At 43.9% G+C, this 14527-nt stretch overlaps 1 long non-coding RNA gene across 2 annotated transcripts in view; it reads right to left on the reverse strand.

Moving 5' to 3' along the window:
• LOC310756304 overlaps positions 1-14527 on the reverse strand; it is a 54614-nt gene that overhangs the window by 23179 nt on the left and 16908 nt on the right. The window contains exons 3-5 of one of the 2 annotated variants that reach the window (XR_014544793.1): positions 9061-9154; positions 5411-5546; positions 3258-3382 (exon numbers count right to left, since the gene is read on the reverse strand). This is a non-coding gene — a long non-coding RNA (uncharacterized lncRNA). The remainder of the gene's footprint in view (positions 1-3257; positions 3383-5410; positions 5547-9060; positions 9155-14527) is intronic. The other variant, XR_014544792.1, reaches the window with a different exon arrangement.

The raw sequence follows: 14527 nt of genomic DNA on the forward strand, positions 1-14527 counted from the left end.
AGTTGGTCAGTCAGCTTTCTCAACAGCAGGGCAGCTGCAGCTTCTTGGCAGAAAGTGCTGTAAAGGAACGCTAAGGAGTGTCTCTTTTTTCACACATAAAAAGCAAAGCTAATGTCAGTGACTAAGCATTTTCTATAAATCAAGCTGAAACAGCATTTGGAAGCCTAGTAAAAACCTGCAGATATATCGGGGAGAAACCGGAAAAGTACTGTAGTGACTTGAACATTAAATAGGTCATAGATGAAGTATAATGGTTATTATTCGTCTTAAACTTGTACCTTGAATGAAAAGGACTTTAAAATTCAGTTTGATGTCTCCACTTACAGATTTAGAAACTAGAATGAATCAGCTTGATTAAAAACATCCAGGGTTGTAATTTGGGGTTCCTTTCCTGCCCTGTCCCACTTGCTTTACTCTTTCACAAGCCTACTTTCCTTAATAGTAGGAAGTTTCAGAAGCAACTTTTACACAGGAGCAGTTCCCTTGGGAATATTGAGGACTTCTGATGTTGTGGTTTTTAAAGTTTTTTTACAAAAATGCAAGTTAAGTACAGAGCAGCAGGCAGACACCTAGACAAACAAAGCTGGTATTTAAAGCAGCATCCGTTTCCCCAAAGGAACAGCACGCAGTCTACACAAGACTGCTTCTTTTCAGAAAGCTGCAAACTTTCAGACTTATTTCTCTTTTTTCTGGCTGTGTTCAGAACAGTCAAATGGCTTCCTTCAGTCCCCAGTGTGCAGTAGCTAGTAGCCACCAGCCTTCCAAGGCTATTAAGCAAGCAACCTCAGATAGAAAGCTATACAAAAGCTTCACAATAATGTCATTTTGCAATTCTATAGAGCAAACTGTCAACAGTTATTAAGTGTGGCTTCCAACTCTCATCCATCAACATTTGGATCACTTAATGCTTTTACCCATTACATTTCAGTTAACTTTATGCAGTCTCACCTTGGCTTTTGGCTGCTCCCTTGTCCAAGGTGTACAGAGAACTGCTCCAAAGTGCAAGCTGTTCACACAGCTGCAAGACAAGAGGGTACAGCAGCCAAGTTGCTTGTCAAGCTAGGCTGAGCAATGCTTAATGGAATGCGGGAAATGCTGTAATGCAATAGTGCTAGCACAGAAATTTATCAGCAAGCGTGAGAGACTGATCTTGTGGGTGCTCACTCCAGATCACTTATTGCAGGTTACGTATTCCATAACAGACTTTAATCACCATTTTTAATTCTTCACACAATTCAAGATGGTTAATGACAAGTGACTGAGTCATCCTTGCCATTGCTCTTCTCCCCTAATTCACTGCTGATTTGTGCCATGGCTATTTTAGTCTCCTATTCCACTTTATTGATTTTGAGGTCAGCTTCACACCATAGTGTGATTGGTGTAAAACAAAACCAATCACCTTCATCAATCCATCTGTATGGGGGCGGGCACTAAGCTCTGGCCCTCCATATGGGACTTACACAAAGAGGCATTTTGTAGATTTGTGGAGCTTCCATCACCTATAGGTTAACAGAAGAGAAAACATTAAAAACCTTTGTGTTCCGGTAGGCATTTGGAGGCTTGGATTAAATATGGAGTTTGATTTATTTTAACATACACAATATTTACTTTTTCAACCATACGTTTCTTTATGCTTTCAACCAGACTATTTCTTCACTCCACTGTAACATATATACCAAGCTCAAATAATATGAATGTTAAGCAATGTTATTTTATATTCATGCCACAACTTAAGGAAGGCTTCCTCAGTCATTTCAGGCCTAATCTTGAATCCTCTTGCCACCATTTCAATAGTCCATCTGGTATTTTCTCTGGCTCCTTCCAGTCTATGCCACTGCCTCCTGTCATACCTCCTCTCATTGTTTGAACACAGAGACATGGACACACAACAATATCACCCCACCACTTCACATCTTTCTCCTCACTTCTCTCTTTTGATTAGTTTACTCCACTGTCTTTATAAAGTTCCAAAGAACAAAAAGAAAAGCAAGTAAGTGGGATTCTCACTTCTTAGGAATGTCACAAACTCCTCATAACACACTGTATTTTATTTTAGTTAGTTTAGTTTATTTCAGGATATATTTTAGCCTCTTTAAAAACTATGTTTACTCTCTTTGCCTATTATTCTCTGCAAAACAGCTGCAATCAATATACCTTTGTCTAAATGCAAATATCCTTCAGGAAAGCCTGCCAGTAATAAGAGAGGGGGCGGGGATGTACTTCCTGGAAACAAGGACATTTATAATTACTTTCCTGCGCTTACAAGCCCCGAAAAAGGATACAGCAAAGAGTCTGCCTGATGTCACTAGGCAAGGAGTTCCGAAGTATGAGTCTGTCACACTAAAAGACTTATTCCTTACAAGTGCAGAATGAATACTATGTGGCACATGTAATAATAACAGTTACAAATATTGAAGTTGTTGTGTGAGCATATCCCTCAAGGAAACTGATCCCAAACTGTTACGGGCTTTATATACGAATAGCAACACCTTGAACCTGGCCCAGTAACAGACTGGCAAACAATGCAGATCTTTGAGCAAATGGGGATAACAGTATTTGGCTTATCTTACAGCAAGGGTGCTAATCTGTGCCCCTTCTGATGTGCAGAAATGCCCAGCCAGATGGGTGGGGTATAAGTAATAAAAGTATTATTATTATTATTATTATTATTATTATTATTATTATTATTATCTGGCCTAGTATGTCAGAGTTCAAGGATGGTGGGAGTTTAATGACATCTGGAAGGCAGCATGTTCACATTGTAAGGCTTACAGGGGGCATGTAGTCAGTGCAATAGTGTACAGTATCTGAATCACTTACATTACAAAGTGCTAAATTTGGAGTATACATATTGGGAGGAAGTTGTATTTTAAACACTGAGAATTAAGTTGTTCACTCCAGTGCTTAATTGTGTTACAGTTTTAATAATTTTATTTGTTTTGTTTAATTGTATATTTTTATTGACGTTGTTTTGTAATTTTCATTTCCATTGTAAACCACCCTGGGATGAATATTTAGAAAGGGTGATAAACAAACAAAATAATTGTTATTTTTATTGTTATTTAATTAAAGGATCAGGAGATAAGCCTGATTTCTAGCTATGAGCCAATGGTTCTGTCTGTCATAACCTGAATGGGGAGAGAAGCCTAATTAATATAATATGTTTGCTTGGGAAAATCTGTTTTTCTCCATAAAACCATCTGTGCTAAGTGGAATGTGGTGCAATAGAATTGCTGATGGAAGCTTTAAAAACTTACAGTTGCTGATGCAGAGTTCTGATGCTTGGATTTCTGTTTCACTGTATAAAAGAGTTGCCAGTTGTCCTTTGATCAATACTTTGTATTCTAAGCTGACAAATTATGTTCTTAAAAGTAGCACAGATCTTTGAAATAAAGAGGAAACAAGAAGGAATTAACATTTTAAAAATGTATGTTAGAAAGGAATCTGAATCCATGTGGCAATCTTCACTCCTAATTGTGTCTGCAAATTATTTTTTAAAAAAACATGAAGATAATCAGTTTATATATATATTGGGGTGGGGGAGGGAAGAGGAGGCTGCAGCACCCCTAAAAGTGTACAAGCTTTGATCCTGCTAAGATCTAAGCACAAAGTGACAGGGCACGTCTGAGGGTTTCATCAATGCAGGCTTTGGAGTCTCAAAGCCCAGGTGTGAAGCTGCTCCTAAAAAAACACTCCTTGGGACACTGAGGATTTTTATTATTGGTCAGTCACTAATACTGTATCCCATTTTTTGGTGCTCTTGGATGAGAGTGATTGTCTGGACTAATTTTAATCTGATTTCAGGTCTGGTGACTGCCTTGGACACCAGATGGAATAAACTATGCCAGAAGAAGGACATTTGCAGATTCTGCTAATTCTCCGGTCTTTCAATAACATTGACCATGGTGCGCTTCTGGATGGGCTCTCTAGGTTGAGAGTTGTAGACTTGGTGATAGGGAAATTCTACTCCTGTCAATTTCAGAAGGTGCTGCTGCTCAGCCCCACTGCACTGATGCTGTCTTGTCCCCCCAGCTATCAAACATTTACATGGAAATGCTGGGAGAGGTCATTTTGGGATTTGAAGTGAGATGCTATTAGCATGCTGACAATACCCAGCTCTGTCTCTTCCTCATTGGATTAAGGTGAGCAAGTGGAACAGCAGAACCAGGGCCTGGAATCAGCAATGAGCTGGAAAGACAACTCAGTTCTGTGGACAGGCAGTGTATTTGTGAAGAGAAATTATATTCAAGCTGTTTCAGATGGGGTTATACTCCCCCTAAAGTGGCGAACACCAGACCTGACAGCTGAACATTGTCCTCCAAGACCACACCTCCTCTCCTTAAGCTCAAAGGTGGAGAACCGGATCTGGTCCACTGGAAGGTCAAGTTTGACAGGCAGGTGGGATCACCCATATGTCAGTCACCTGATATCACAAGCCCCATCACCCTTGGCTATGCTCATGGCCACACTTATCCATGCTGTAGTGATATCCAGGGACGAATGCTACAATGCATTATGTCCTCTTGACCCTTGTCCATCATGATTTATGAAAACTAGCCAACAGGGTGTGGCTGGAATGGTCCAGGTTGTGCACAGGGAGCAGAGGGATTGGCCCTTAAAAGAGGTGGTGGTGCATCCCCTTCTCAATTAAAGCTCCTAGTAGCACAAGAACTGATGGTGTCTCCAGCCAGTTCTTCTTCCGACAGTACTGAAAGACCTTTGCTGGTTTCCACTTCTCTACCAAGCCCAATTTAAGGGGTCAATACTGTCATATAAAGCCCTACTCTAGCCCAACATCAACCTTCCCAGCAGAACAGGCCCTATTGGGAGTACCACCACCCTCTGTGGTTTTAAGAGTGGTGACACACGAGAGGGCCTTCTCTGTGGTTGCCCCCATGTTGTGGAATTACCTCCTCTCTGAGGTGTGTCTTGTACCATCACTGTATGCTTTTCAGCAATTAGTCAAGTCCCACCTCTTCACCAGAGCCAGCGTGGTGTACTGGTTAAGAGTGGTGGACTCGTAATCTGGTGAACCGGGTTCGCGTCCCCGCTCCTCCACATGCAGCTGCTAGGTGACCTTGGGCTAGTCACACTTCTTGAAGTCTCTCAGCCCCACTCACCTCACAGAGTGTTTGTTGTGGGGGAGGAAGGGAAAGGAGATGGTGAGCCGCTTTTAGACTCCTTAAGGAGAGTGAAAGGTGGGATATCAAGTCCAAATTCTTCTTCTTCTTCTTCCTCTTCTTCACCACCATATCTTTGGTAGAGTAGATGGCTTTCCTCCTCCTGCATTGCTGTCCACTACTGTTCTGTGCTACTGTTTGTTACCTTGCTATTGGTTGTTTTGTGGTCTTATTTTATGAATATAATGTAAATTGTACTTGCTTTTAATTGTGACATTTTTGTAACTCACCTTGGGGTCAGTTGGTGAAGGGCAGGTTGTAAGTATAAATAATAAATAAATAGGCCCGCCTTTGAAGCCTGTTCATTTACTTCAAAATGCATCCACTGGGCTCTGCACTAGGCCTGATCTGTGGGAACGTACGCCTCTGATATCGAAAGAGGACAAAAGTATATACAATGAGGGTACACACACACAATAACATGAACAAGAGGACTGAATATACATTTTTATAGTTGCAGTGCACCATACAATGAATATGGAATACTGGTAAAAGTCCGTTTCAACTAGATGCAGTCTTTACCAAGTTGTATAACAAAATCCTAATTTCTTGGGAAATATTTTCATGCTAAACTCCAGTAAGAGATGCTGCCAAGTTGTAATCCACCCACTTGTGTGGAGATAAAAGAATTCTTCCTGTTGTGAAGCGGACCTCTGAAAACATATACTGTAGCTTACCACATATCCCATTAATTAACAGTCACAAGAACCAAGTACCGTATTTTTTGCTCTATAGGACGCACTTTTTCCCCTCCAAAAATGAAGGGGAAATGTGTGTGCGTCCTATGGAGCGAATGCAGGCTCCCTGGCTTCAGCGATAGCAAGGCAAAGCCTCCGAAGCCTGCGCTCCGGAGGCTTTGCGTTGCTTCCGCTGAAGCCAGGAGAGTCTGCTCTTTGAGGCTGGCGGTGGGGAAAGCAGCGCTTCCCCCATCGCCAGCCCCAGAGGATGGGGGGCAGCAGGAAGGCGCGCAACGCCTTCCCGCTACTCTCCAACCCGGGTTTGAGGCTGGCGGTGGGGAAAGCAGCGCTTTCCCCATCGCCAGCCCCAGAGGATGGGGGGCAGCAGGAAGGCGCGCAACGCCTTCCCGCTACTCTCCAACCCGGGTTTGAGGCTGGCGGTGGGGAAAGCAGCGCTTCCCCCATCGCCAGCCCCAGAGGATGGGGGGCAGCAGGAAGGCGCGCAACGCCTTCCCGCTACTCTCCAACCCGGGTTTGAGGCTGGCGGTGGGGAAAGCAGCGCTTCCCCCATCGCCAGCCCCAGAGATTGGGGGGCAGCGGGAAGGCGCGCAACGCCTTCCCGCTACTCTCCAACCCGGGTTTGAGGCTGGCGGTGGGGAAAGCAGCGCTTCCCCCATCGCTAGCCCCAGAGGATGGGGGGCAGCAGGAAGGCGCGCAACGCCTTCCCGCTACTCTCCAACCCGGGTTCGAGGCTGGCGGTGGGGAAAGCAGCGCTTCCCCCATCGCCAGCCCCAGAGGATGGGGGGCAGCAGGAAGGCGCGCAACGCCTTCCCGCTACTCTCCAACCCGGCTTCGAGGCTGGCGGTGGGGAAAGCAGCGCTTCCCCCATCGCCAGCCCCAGAGGATTTGGGGCAGCAGGAAGGCGCGCAACGCCTTCCCGCTACTCTCCAACCCGGCTTCGAGGCTGGCGGTGGGGAAAGCAGCGCTTCCCCCATCGCCAGCCCCAGAGGATGGGGGGCAGCAGGAAGGCGCGCAACGCCTTCCCGCTACTCTCCAACCCGGCTTCGAGGCTGGCGGTGGGGAAAGCAGCGCTTCCCCCATCGCCAGCCCCAGAGATTGGGGGGCAGCGGGAAGGCGTGTGACCCCTTCCCGCTACTCTCCAACCCTCCTGTGGGCTTTTGGGGGAGATGGGGGAATTCCCCCACCTCCCGCAAAAGAAGGCAAAAGCCGCGCGCTCTTTAAAGGGGCTCCGTGGCTTCTGCTGGCTTTTCTAGGAGGTGGGGGAATTCCCCCACCTCCTAGAAAAGCCCGCAGGAGCCGCGCACCCTTTAAAGAGCGAGCGGCTCTTGGGGGCTTTTCCCCAAGGAGGGAGAAGGGACTGACTGGCCGAGTCAGTCCCTTCTCCCTCCTGCGGGCTTTTGCGGGAGATGGGGGAATCCCCCCACCTCCCGCAAAAGCAGGCAAAAGCCATGCGCTCTTTAAAGGGGCTGCACGGCTTTGCTGGCTTTTCTAGGAATTCCCCCACCTCCTAGAAAAGCCCGCAGGAGCCGCGCAGCCTTTAAAGAGCGAGCGGTTCTTGGGGGCTTTTCCCCAAGGATGGAGAAGGGACTGACGGGCCGTTTCAGTCCCTTCTCCCTCCTGGTCGAAAAGCCCACAGGAGTCACACGGGGCTCTGTGGGCCTTTGCGGGAGGTGGGGGAATTCCGCCACCTCCCGCAAAAGCAGGGAGAAGGTCTTGGAGTAGCGCACAGGCTGCGTGCAGCCTGTCCACTGCTCCCAGAGCTGGGGGGGGGGAATCATATTTTTTCCTTGATTTCCCCCCCTGAAAACTAGGTGCGTCCTATGGTCCGGTGCGTCCAATCGTGCGAAAAATACGGTACAACCTGTGATTCTTACCATAAGCATGTCACTTGGATTTTTATTAAAACCTGGCCATCTGAAAAGCTCTCTGCCTTCCGTATCAGTTCCAGGAATGGATAGATGCAGCTCCCAACTGATGTTAATTTATACTTGCTGCAAAAATATCTATTTTCATACACTCGGAAAACACAGTAAGTTGGAACTGTCACAATGGAAAGTGCTGGTTCTTGCCTCCAAACCTTTACATGGTTTGTGAACCAGGTACCAGAAGAGACACCTGCTCCCACACCAACCTGTCCATGCACTGAGGTCATCCTTGATGGCCCTTGTATTGAGATCATATTCTTCCAGGTGCCCTGAATATCCAAGATGAGGCAAGTGGAAATAAGAGAGCTGGAGAGTCTTTTCAGTGGTGGAACTCAGCCCTCCAGATGTTTTGATACTACAATTCCAATCACCCCTGACCACTGGTCCTGCTAGCTAGGGATAATGGGAGTTGTAGGTCAAAAATATCTGGAGGGCCGAGTTTGAGGAAGCCTATTTTAGACTCTCCAGCAAATATGTTTTCATTATCCTAGGCTTTAAAACGTATTATTAGATAGTAGCTCTTTTTAACATGTTGTTTGTTATATTTAATATATATGATATAATGTTTTTGTTAATTACCCTGGAAGTTCAATGGAAGGGTGCTTTATGAAACTTGAATTAAAATGAATTCCAGCTATGTCTAGACTTGGGTGCCAGCCCCAGAACTGGATGCTTGCTACCCTGACTGACAAGTTGTTCACATTCCTTGTTATGTATATTTCCCCTGAACCTGACAATGAGCTAAAGTGGATTTTTCCTTTACTGGGGGCAGGTGGGTGGGCTATGAAGTCTACTGTAGTCTGCTGAGGATCTCACACATGCAATGCTGCTCATGTATGCTGGCATGGGTTTTTTAAGTCCTCCAGATTTTGCTGAACTACAGCTCCCATAGTTCCACACGGTTAGCCATGCAGAGTGGGGCTGATGGGCCAACAACAGCTGGAGGGCCACAGCTTCTCCACCCCTAGTTTGGAGCATTGTTCCTTCCCCAACCTGTTGCCCACCAGATGTTTTTGGACTACAACTCCCATCAGCTCCAGCCAGCATGGCCAATGATAAAAGATGATAGGAGTTGTATTCAAAAATGTATGCAGGTCAGTAGGTCAGAAGAAAAGTAGGAGGCATATGAGAATACATATATAGGTTGCTGGGTCAGTACTGAGAACATTTTTAATATTCAAAGAAGCTCACATGGAAGGAAAGCAAAAGTCACTCTGTTAATAATAAAGCTAACATGGCTCTACAGTTAAGGCATACTTTATTAACTTCAGGTCTTCCTCTACTGTCTCTGATTCCTGTGGATCAGAATGTTGATTTCTTGGAGCCTCAGGTAAAAGGAATCTCAGGTAATCTAAAATGTGATTGAATAAATCTTTTCATTTTGATATCTCTATATCAAAGACAGCGAAGACAGGAGTGCCTTGCGTGCTCTGGTCCATGGGGTCACGAAGAGTCAGACACGACTAAACGACTAAACAACAACAACAACATATTGTATTGTTTCCTCCCTCACAATTCTGAAGGGTATTTTGCCTCCTCTGAGACAGACCGAACAGATTTTTAAAATCTTCCAAGGAGATTCTGAGGATTATACCATGATCAGTGCATTATCACTTGGTGACAACATGGAAGCAGACCTTCTCAGTGACAGCACCGTCCTTCTGATGTCCTTTCCCTTTGGTCATTTGTGAGGTCAAGACAGTAATGACATTTAGATATTTCTTAAGAATCTACATGCTTCCCTGCACTCTGACTTTTAGGGGGTAATTTAACATCACACTCTTCCAGTTGTTCCATCTGCGCAAACATTTCAGCTTGCCAAATGGAACAATCCCCCCAATGCATGCCATTTTGGGGGTTCTCCTGACCCCGCAAGACAATTTCAGGGAATGGGGGCAGTTGAGGGGGGCAGAAAGCCCCTTTGTGCAAGTGGAGTCCTTGTACAGTGCTTCTGCTGACAGGACTGTTAGGTGAAGCCCACACTATTTTGTTTTGTTTTGTTTTGTTTTGTACACTGCTGAAGTTTATTTGTGATAGACAGTTGCATTTTGTTTTAATCTAGCTCTTAGGACTCTTTTGTTGAATGTAGTAGATGTGTTTTTATTGCTTTCATGTACAGTGCTTATAGTTTTCTGCTATATTAAGTTGTAGAAAAATGTGGGTAGCATAATTGCAAAAATGTCTGGGCCCTTCAAGTGAAGAAGTACTAAATCACAAATCTCCTGCATAATATGTAGTTTGTCTCTTTGAGGTTATTTATAGAACTATGAAGAGAAGCATTTGGTCAATTAAATCTAGAGTTCTCCTGTACTCTGTTCTACCAAGTGAATCCATAAAAAGCAACAGCCCATCTAAATGTGCTTAGTAATAGTTAGAAGAGACTTTCATAGCTATGGTAAAATCTGGGGATCAGCAACAATGGCTTCTTCTTCCTGCCCAACTATTTTAATTTGCATCACAAATATTAAGTTTCCCCACATTCTTAGCTCTGTTGCAAGAAGGCCTGATAAGAATAAGCCCTTTTAAGCTCCTTTAGTGTCTGAATGGAAATACATAGCATAAATTCAAGTTAATCTGGCCTGATGAAGATCAGTAATGTTTGGCAACCATAAATAATGTTCTCTGGATGAGGTACTTGTGAAAGAAACAGAGCTGTATTGCCACCATAAGACTGGGCCACTTCTTTCCATGCAGATCAAAGACAGATTCATGCTCTTCAAAGACTGGCAGGAGTTGCTTTGTACAAGGGAATAGGAACACTCCTCAACATATGGGGAAAGGAAGGTTGTTTCAAGTTGTTACTTAAATGGCTTAAAACAATTCAGATGTGAAACCATATGGGCCTGGGGGCTCCCACTAGACTGTACATTTTACTGCAGATAAAGCTAATGGTCTGTGTGATGACTCAGCTTTATGCTCAAGAGGTAAAAGTTTACATGACCAAAAAATCATTATTATTCAGTGTTACAACAAGGGAGTATCTAGAGACAATGGTCCTTGATATATTGAACATATTCAAAGTGCTATTGCACTTAGTCTCTTGGTGATATTACAACAGTTAGCCTTAATTATGTGCTCTGAAGGATTTGTATATTAGTTTTTGTTTCAATTAGTGATGACAATTAAAACATAGTTCTAATGTTCATCCCAAATTATGGGTTGTATCCAGTACTATTCTACTAAAAGTAGACTTATAGATGTTAATGGTCTCACTCAGTAAAGGTAAAGATAAAGGACCCCTGGACGGTTAAGTCCAGTCAAAGGCGACTTTGGGGTGCGGAGCTCATCTTGCTTCAGGCTGAGGGAGCCAGCGTTTGTCCACAGACAGCTTTCCGGGTCATGTGGCCAGCATGACTGAGCCACTTCTGGCACAACGGAACACTGTGACAGAAGCCAGAGCGCAATGAAACACTGTTTACTTTCCCACCACAGCAGTACCTAATTTATCTACTTGCACTGGCGTGCTTTCGAACTGCTAGGTTGGCAGGAGCTGGGACAGAGCAACGGGAGCTCCATTGTGCGGATTTGAACTGCTGACCTTCCGATCAGCAAGCTCAGTGGTTTACACCACAGTGCCACCCCCTCCCTCTTCTCACTCAATAAAAGGCAAGCTGACTGTGCTCTGAAATGGTACAGCCCACTCAGAGTTTGTGAGGCTTCATAAAATTGTTCCATGTTCTACAAAGTAAGGTGAAATTTATTTCCTTAAATGCTGCCGACTTTCAGAATGACACTGATCCAATTTCTTTGGTGGTACTGTTTTTTTTTGGGGGGGGGGAGGGATGTTGAGCTTTTTGTGTCTTCTGATATGATTGTTGTAGCTTCAATACAATCCCTCACACTTACTAAAATATAGAGATGATGGAGAATATAAGATAAATACCTTTTTGTTTGTTTTTTTGCCAGACATTGAAAAGAAGGAAGACTTTAAAAAGAAGAAGGGTTGAAAATGTTATGTGCGGACAGTACTGTGGTAGAGCATGGAAGAAAATTGTATTGATTAATTAATCAATTTGAATGGTCCCCAACCAGGGTGGGCCAAAATGGTGGCCTCTAGCTGTTTCTGGACTACAATTCACATCATTCCTGGCAATTGGCAATACTGGCTAGGGATGGAGTTGTAGTGTACAAAAACATCTGGGGTGCATCACATTGACTACCCCTGCCCTAGGGCTATTCCAGAGCTCCCAGGGGTGAGGCCAACTGGTCTAGGGAAATAATTTCAAACATTTGAGAGTGAGACAGGGGCACTGCCAGAAGCTCAAAAGACCCAGGGCACAGGGTTATGACATAGATTTGCAAATGCTGATTTATATAGCTGTTTTAAGTGTGCTGGTGTTGGGTAAAGTATATGATGTGGCTATATGGGAAAGGCCCTTCTATGTGGGAATCTCCCTCCCTTTGAAGCTGCTGCTGGTGCCAACGCTCTGTTCCTCTCCTCTTTTATGAAGGGTTTTTTTTATTTATATGCAAAAATAAAATAAAATACAGAACATGAAAATAAATAATGACACAGAATTATCAAAGATATTAAAAAACCCTGTAGTTCTTGGGTGTATACAGTTTTTCTATTTTAAACAACCTTGGTTACAAACCTTCTGTATCTTTTGACACCAATTGAAAACGGCACTTGTTTCCTCTTGCTTGAACTGCTTGAATTTAGGTAGCTTCCATCAGCCTTACACTGTTTTGCCCATTCTATCGGTACGTAGAAATTGGTGGTTTTAAGTATTTTATTACTGTCATAGAAGTAATGAATAGAACAAATAGAAGTTTGATAATACTGTTAGGTTTTTGTGGCTGTTACCTGGCCCTTAGATCATCTGATGAAGTGTAGGCTAAGCATATTTGAAATAAATAAAATATGTAAATGTATGTATAAAATATAAAAACTATATGTCCTCTGAACAAAGAAAGATGGTCAGGGTTTGGGGTCTCACTTGCACTTTGCTTTGCATCATGCCCAGCTGCTCTGTAAGCAAAGTTTTTGGGAAAAGGAAGGGGCAAGGGATGGGGGGGCAGCCTGGGCCAAGGATGCCCCTGCTTGGGTTGTTGATCCTGAAGAACCATCTCTTAGACGGGATCACATTCTGGCATTGCTTTCATCTGCCTATATACAGAATGATGGTATCTTTAGCAAGCCCATCCTTCGAGTGTTCAAGAGCTATTGCTTCTAATGGAAACAATAATATGTACTCCAGATGTATATTTAAGCTGGCTAGGAATCTGACTGCTCTGCTTCTTCATTCATAAAATTATAGTTCTCAAAAGGAAAATGCAGTTTTATGTGTGTATTTTTAAGATGGCAGAGTATCATTAAAATGCTCTTTTTTCTTTTTCTTTTTCACTCAATAGTTTATAATCTGGTTTGGCATCAGTCGCCATTGTACATTTCATCTCTCCCAGTGTCAAACTGTTTTATGTGTCTGATTGGCCATCTCCACACTACATGGGGGGGTTGGGAGAGTGGAACCCCTGTAATGTGCCTACACAGGAACCCAGCCGTCCTTCCTTGCCGGGGAGGGCACATGGCTCAAGCAGAGATGCTTTTCATGTAGTGGTCTGTGCTGACCCCTATTGAGCAGGTACTCCAGACATATTAAAGCTCCTCATCTCTAAGCCTTCAGTCAAGAATTCCTTTCTGCCTAGCCTGAGATGCAGTCACCAGCACTTTCACATTCAAAAGCTTGTCAAAACCACAGGACCTTTTGCAGAGACAATTTAACAAGATGTGGAAGATTTCAAAGCCATAGAGAATGTTTCCATGTTACAATATACATGTGGTTGAAAATAAGTGAGGCTCAGCATCCTCAGAACAATTTCTGTGCGGTTTGGCTTAAGCCACATGGACATTAGTTTGTGAGAAGCCTCTGCCACAGAGGAGGTCTTGCAAATCAAGTGAATTTGGGAACAATTTCATGGTATTTTCAAGACTCTGTCTGTGGTCAACACATATTCCCCTAATATGGGAAAATGTAAGAGCAAACATCTTCAGGAAGAAGGAAGAGGCAAGCATGCCAGGGCAGGCTACTTAGGGCGACTGTACCCAAATTTGTACATGGATGGTGCTTTGGGTCCCTAAATGATTTGAACTGGAAGCTGTATTTCAGGAACCTGGTCTATTGACCAGCGCAAGGCAGGCCCAAGGTACAGTGGTACCTCGCAAGACGAAATTAATTCGTTCTGCGAGTTTTTTCGTCTTGCGAATTTTTCGTCTTGCGAAGCACGGATTCCCTGGGTATTAACGGTTGTAAGAAAAAGGAAACAAACTCGCAAGACGTTTTCGTCTTGCGAAGCAAGCCCATAGGGAAATTCGTCTTGCGAAGCAACTCAAAAAATGAAAAACTCTTTCGTCTTGCGAGTTTTTCGTCTTACGAGGCATTCGTCTTGCGGGGCACCACTGTACTAGTCTTTATACCAGACCTGACCATTCCAATAGCTGCATGCAGCCTGCCAATCCCAGGAGCCTATGCTGCACTAAACATCTCTGTTTGCCTCTTGAAGAGGGCTTTGAGGCTTGGGTAGCACAGTCAACTTGGAATGGTAACTTTGATGTCTTACATACTTACATAATTTTATTTGTGTGCCAGCTTTCCATAGCAAACGTAGTCATAAACAACAAATAGAATATCAAAAAGCACACAACCAAATTAAACGATTTCCACATAAATCATAATAAGATATAAAATAAAGATACAAAAAATTAATATCAAAAACATGCACA

This window comes from Podarcis filfolensis, assembly GCF_964270895.1.
Source record: "Podarcis filfolensis genome assembly, chromosome: 2".
Taxonomy (NCBI): Eukaryota; Metazoa; Chordata; class Lepidosauria; order Squamata; family Lacertidae; genus Podarcis; species Podarcis filfolensis.